The sequence below is a fragment of the Leptonychotes weddellii genome, chromosome 6 (genome assembly GCF_054177405.1).
Source record: "Leptonychotes weddellii isolate Sample4059 chromosome 6, ASM5417740v2, whole genome shotgun sequence".
NCBI lineage: Eukaryota > Metazoa > Chordata > Mammalia > Carnivora > Phocidae > Leptonychotes > Leptonychotes weddellii.
Genome location: NC_138374.1, coordinates 48,838,609 through 48,844,940, shown reverse-complemented (window position 1 = coordinate 48,844,940; position 6,332 = coordinate 48,838,609). Strand labels below are relative to the sequence as shown.

General features: G+C 56.4%; 1 long non-coding RNA gene across 1 annotated transcript; it reads right to left on the bottom strand.

The window, feature by feature from the left end:
• Positions 1-244: 244 nt before the first annotated feature.
• On the bottom strand, positions 245-6,101 carry LOC145722201 (uncharacterized). Its single transcript, XR_014146297.1, has 2 exons — positions 5,891-6,101; positions 245-1,036 (listed from the first exon to the last, which is right to left on the bottom strand). It is a non-coding gene; the product is annotated as an uncharacterized LOC145722201 (long non-coding RNA).
• Positions 6,102-6,332: the final 231 nt, after the last annotated feature.

Below are 6,332 nucleotides of genomic sequence, written 5' to 3'. Positions count from 1 at the left end.
ACATTTGCTGTCCAGCTGAGGTTTCTTTATGGGGCACCTGGGTGGCTCCGTCAGTTAAGCGTCTGCCTTTGGCTCAGGTCATGATCCCAGGGTCCTGGGATCGAGTCCCGCATCGGGCTCCCTGCTCCGTGGGAAGCCTGCTTCTCCCTCTCTCTCTGTGCTCTCCCTTTCCCTCTCTTAAATAAATAAATAAATAAATAAATAAATAAATAAAATCTCTAAATAAATAAATAAACACTCGCCATGTATTAACGGGTTTACTAGGGAAACTGAGGCACAGAGGGGCAAAGCCAGTAGTCCAGGGACCCACGGCTGGTAGGTGTGGACCTGAAACTACTGGAAACTGAGTGACTCCAGATGGAGGGTACATCCCTGCACTAACCCAGGATTTTCCAGACAGGGAACCGGTTTTGAGGCAGGCAGGGGAAGAGAGGCCAGTTGAGATGGGAAACTGAAAATGAAGGCAAAGGGCCGTACTCTTTTCTACTTCCTGACAAGCATAATGAGAGGCCCCCGTGGGAATAGAAGCTCAGACATCTGACCCTGAGCCCTTTGCCGCTCTTCCTTCCTCCCTCCTGGCCCAGTTGGGCTGAATCGTGTGGCCTTGGATCCCCCGGGAGCCACTGGGGCACAGACGGCAGGCAAGTGGGCCGGCAGGAGGCCTCTGGTTCATGCCAAGTCAGTCTGACACTTCTCAACTCCGGGCGCCCTGAGGGCAGTGAGACTGTGCCCTGTGTCCTCCCACAGCTGGGACCAAGGGTCCTGAATGAGGAAGGGAGCCGACTGAGCCCCGCTCGCGCTAAGGCCAGGCTTCCTGTCACGGTTTGGCTCTGCCTGATGGCCCAGGGCAAACTGCAGTGATGTCACCGGGCAGGTGGAGGTAGGCCGCCTGGTGTCAGTCCTGCCGTCACCGTCCTCACCGGCTCTGCTTTCTCGTCTGTCCAGCTGCCTGCATACTCATCGCCTCTGGGCTGGACTCCGAGGAAGGAGGCCGGGCCTTGCCCTGCGGCAGTGGGCTGCCTGCTCGAGGCCGCTCCTGTAACACAAGGGAGGAGCAGAGAAGACTTCCAGACGAGATGAGGTCCAAGCAAGGTTTAGATGCATGATATATTAAGCCGTGATAATATCTGTATCCTACTCCTCAGAGGTATTCAGTCTGGCGTATACCATCTTGACTTATGTTTACAGACATCTCTATGGTGTTAGATACATGCTCCCCATCCACCACCACCCCCTTTTCTTGTTCATTAGAAAGGGACTTTCTTCTGGGGCACCTGGGTGGCGTAGTCATTTGAGTGTCCAACTCTTTTTTTTTTTTTTTAAGATTTATTTATTTATATTGAGAGAGAGAGAATGGGTGGGAGGGGCAGAGGGAGAGGGGAGAGAATCTCAAGCAGACTCCCTGCTGAGTGCAGGGCCTGACATGGGGCCCGATCTTGATCTCACACCCTGAGATCATGACCCTGAGATCACCACCTGAGCTGAAACCAAGGGTCAGACACTCAACTGACTGGCCCCTCAGGCACCCCATGTATCCAACTTTTGATTTCGGCTAAGGTTGTGAGATTGAGCCCGGCATCGGGCTTTGCACTGGGCATGAAGCCTGCTTAAGATTCTCTCTCTCCCTCTCCCCCTCCCTAACCCCCCCCAAAAAAAAGAAAGAAAGAGTTTATTTCTCACAGTATCAGGAACACTCTTCTATGGAGGTCTGTACCTGCTTAAGGCTGCCTAGTATCCCGTCCAGCTGTACATCATTTTACAACACTGGCCTTCTACTGGAGGGCATTTTGGCCATTCTCGGTGTTTTTGCTAATCAACCATCCATCCTTTCTTCCTTTCCACAAACATTTATTAAGCTCTTACTGTGTGCCAGGCTCCTGGGGTAAGTGCTGGGTATATGGAGATGAAGAAATGGACACGATCTCTCCCTCATAGACCTTTCAGTCCAGTGGAGAAACAAATTTCTAATCCCAAGGGACAGTAAGAGCTGAGGAGGGAAGGAATAGGAAGCTCTGAGAGGGAATAACAGGGCCCCTGCTCTAGACCAGGTACTTGGGAAAGTAGGTAGGGTGGTAACATTTATAGTGGAGATGTGTTTCAGGAGCCAATCATTGAGGAGTGCAGGGAAGAGCATTCTGGGGGGAGGGAATAGCATGAGAAAGGGCATAGTAGTATTAACATTAGTGGTGTGTGGGGGGGAGAGTCTGAGATTCCCCCTGAGGGTACGGTGTAGGGGTGTAGTTGGTACCTTAGACTCAATGTCAGAAAGCCTCAAGTGCCAAGTCAAGAAATTTGGACTTGATCTGACAGGCAACAAACAGCCACTCACTGCTGCCATTCAGAGTAGACACAGAATACTGTGCCTCCAGCCAGGAGTAGGAGGAGAAGGAATGTTCAAGAGGAAGTCTCTACTTTAAATGGAAGTTTCTTTCTCCTGCTTGCTAGGAATTCAAAGCCTGTGCTGAGTCTTAGGGCCAGGCAAGTTACCTTATTACTGATTCCACCGGAAGAAATGTAGCCCAGAGAGGTCAAGGGGCTTGCCCAGGTGAAACAGCAAACCCATGCTAAAGGCAGAACCTTGGCCCCAAATGTCAGGCTTCAGCTCCAGCCCTAAACCCCTCCCCTTACCTGACAGCCACTCAAAGCAGGAGGACGGTGAGGAAATGCATTTTATTTTATTTATTTTTAAAGATTTTATTTATTTATTTGAGACAGAGAGAATGAGAGACAGAGAGCATGAGAGGGAGGAGGGTCAGAGGGAGAAGCAGACTCCCTGCCAGGCAGGGAGCCCGATGCGGGACTCGATCCCAGGACTCCAGGATCATGACCTGAGCCGAAGGCAGTCGCTTAACCAACTGAGCCACCCAGGCGCCCAAGATTTTATTTATTTACTTGACAGAGAGACAGCAAGATAGGGAACACAAGCAGGGGGAGTGGGAGAGAGCTTCCCGCTGAGCAGGGACTCGATCCCAGGACCCCCGGATCATGACCTGAGCCGAAGGCAGAAGCCTCACAACTGAGGCACCCAGGCGCCCCCAGGAAATGCATTTTAACAAGAATCTGAGGAGCACCTAGGAGTGTCAAGCACTGTGCCTGGCCTGGGAGGCAGAGACCAGTAAGACCAGCCTGGAGCGTGCTCACAGCCCCGGAGGGCTGCATTTGTCCCCGGTCTTCTTAACTCCAGAAATTCTCCCAGGAGTTCCCCCCTTCCCTCGCCTCCCCCCCCAAAACGTTGATGTAAAATCGTGAGTAACAAAGCGGCCAGGAGTTTCCTGCCTTGCCGAGCTGGGTTACTCAATTTCCCTCATTTGTCCCCTCAGAGCAGACGGAGCAAAGGGCAGCCATCAAAGGTGTCTGGGACGAGGCTGCGACGGCCGCCGAGTGAATGGGCCGCTGGGGACCCCGTCTGGCTGGACCCGCCCCCGCCGCAGGGGAAGGGGCCGGGCGGGGGGGGGCCCGGGGCCGGGGCGGGGCGGGAGGCGGGGCGGCCGGGGTGGGCTCTGTGCACAACGTGCGGGACGGGCCCGCGCGGCGGCCGGATGGCGCAATCGCCCGCAACGTGCTGCGCGGCCCATCCGCAGGCGCTGGGCCAGCTCGGGGAGAAGGGCGCCGGCGGGGCCGCCCGCAGCCGTTCACCCCCTCCCCCGGCTGGGGTTTCCGGGGAGGGCACCGCGCCGGAGGCTCGCTGTGCCCGGGCAGGCTTGCCGCAAGTCCCCCTGCCGCCCAGGCGCCGCGGCTCATTGCCCCCGGGACATGGGCGTTCTGTTCTGAGCTTGTCCCTCCACGCTTGCACTGACCTGACAGACACCCGAGTTCCTGGCGCCGACCCGCAGGCACACCTGGGCAGCCCCACGTGGGAGCCGCAGACACAGGGGCCCCTCTCCCCGTTGGATGTGGAGAGCTGTTCTAAGTCAGCCCTGGCCTTTGTTGTCCCATACCTGTTGGGACAAGGGCTGAGCTGTGTGTCCTGGGGGAACTTGCTTAACCTCTCTGAGCCCCAGATAAGTCATCTGCCAAATGGGAATGATGATAGTACATACCAACCTCATTGGGTTGAAGGAGGAATTAGATAAGATGGTGGCTCTAAGGTGCCAAGCCCCATGGTCATTAGGACTCACCCAGTAAAGGATAGCCATGATGATGCTCATAGATGGGAGAGCTGTGAGGACAAGCCCCAGCTGGGCTGGCGGAGTCTGTGACTGGGGCAAGACTGGGCTTCTGGGATGGGTTTTTGTTTGTTTGTTTTTCCTCTATATCATATTCATCCTTTCTGCAATATCACTGCTCATCTCTCCACCCAGGGCCTGCAACCTTCATCCATTCATTCAACACAAATCTGTGGATATTTGTGCCTACTATATGATGACCACTCTTCTACTGTGTGGCACTCCAGGCGCATTGCCCAGGCCATGAAGCCCGCCTGTGGCCTCCCGGCCTCAGCTGCTGCTGGCTCTGGCCCCTGACTCATTGGCAGACGTCACTTCCTGCCTTGGTGTCTCCATCCGTACTGTAGGGATAAGAGGCTGCCTCTCTCCAGTCTCCTGGGACCAGGGGAAGCCCAGAGAAGCAGAAAGAGGCTCTTACCAGAGCCAGGGCCCATCTGGCTGGTGCAAGGTTTGGGTTTTGCGGGTAATCGAGCAAGATGCTTCAGGGAAAGTGTGATCAGGCAGGGAGAGCACAGGGTTCCCACCCACCCCACCAGATAGCTGGGCTGTGGGAAATGGGCCTCAGCTTAGGAGCCCTGGGGCGCCGGGGTTTGGTCCAGGACCTGCTTTCTCTAGCTCTGTGGCCACCGGCACATTCAGATCCCTTTGATCTGCCTGCCTTTTCTGTCAAGTGGGAGTTGTGCCATTTCCCTCACTGGGCTGTTGAAAGGATTAGAGGTGGTGACCCCGAGAGAGGGCTTAACACATTCTGTGTTTCTGTGAGGGACCCTGGGGGCTGGCGGGGGCTCAGGGTGAGGGAGGTGAGACAGAAGGAAACTGGCCAGCCCCCAGTCAAAGGCCTGGCACTGCTAGTCACCCGGGCCTGGTGGCTAAGGGCCCTCCCAGAAGAGTCAGAGATCAGCGTACCCTCAACCAAGTCCAGACTTTAACAGGCCCCCACATGCACCCCATAATGCACGTGAGTTTGCCTCAGATTTGGGTCCAAATCCGGTCTCTTCCATCGGCTAGCTGTATGATGTTGAGCAAGTTACTTAATGTCTTTGGGCCTCCACTTTTCCACATGTGAAATGGGGACAGTAATGCCTGCTTTATTAGGCTGCTGCGAGGATAGCAGAGAACAAGGTAAATACGGTGCATTCACCACAGCGGCCATTGCTATTACTCAGTGCGGCTCCTCACCCCACTGGCCCTCACAGGCCGGGCAAGGAGAGCGTTAGTGACCGGTCTCAGCTCCCATGGCCCGAAAGTGGCTGCGCCGGGACTTAACCCTGAGCCGCCCTGACTGCAGATTGTCCCAGCGCACAGGGTCTCCCCTGGCTCTTGTGTTTCTGCCCTGGGTGTTGGCCTGCCCGTGCCTCAGGGGGCCTCTTAAGGCATCCTCAAGGCGAGTCATGAGCCTCGTCTCCTGGCCTTCCAGGGCGTGACTCCAGCACGCAGTAGGTCCTCAGTCTATGCTGGTGACGAGGGAAATGGAGTCCTATTAGTAGGAAATGACTCACAGGCCGGCTGAGTGTGGGGCCATGTCTGCGTGTCCCTGTGTGTGTCCCTGTGTGTGGGTAGGGCGGGGAGCAAAGGTGGTTCCGTGGAGATGATGTGGGAGGTGAGCAGTCCCTGCTGCCTCTGCCAGTCCCCGTCCGAATCATGCACCACGCATCCTCCCACCCCTCCCCGGGCTCTGTCTGCTTTAAGCTCCTTCCCCACCCAGCACTGCTCCTGTGTCTCACCTTCAGGCTGCCTCCTCCACACCTCAGCTCCCTCTGCTGAGCCTGGGAAGGGGAGCCCAGGGGATCTCGGGCCGTCCTGCTCCTGGGCCTAAAGCAGCCACCGGCTGGGGACCACGGCTGGCGTCAGCTCCGAGGACAAGCTGGCTCCTCCCTTGCCCAAGGAGAAGCTCTTTGGGTGTCCGCACGGTGGAGGCCCTGCTATTTTTAGATGCCGCCCCCTCCCTTCCCCTCCCAGCCTCATAACCAGCTGAGGGAGGAAATGACTCACCTCGAAGTCAGACAGATAGAGGCAGCCTCAGTGAGCCCCGGGCAGACCCTGCCTGGCTCCAGCCCTAGGGTTGCCCTACCTGGGGTCATCCAGAGTGGTGTGCCCCCCCGCTTGAGGATAAAGTTGGATTGGGATCAAGGCCCAGGATCCCACTAGGCCTTTCTCGGGCTCTGT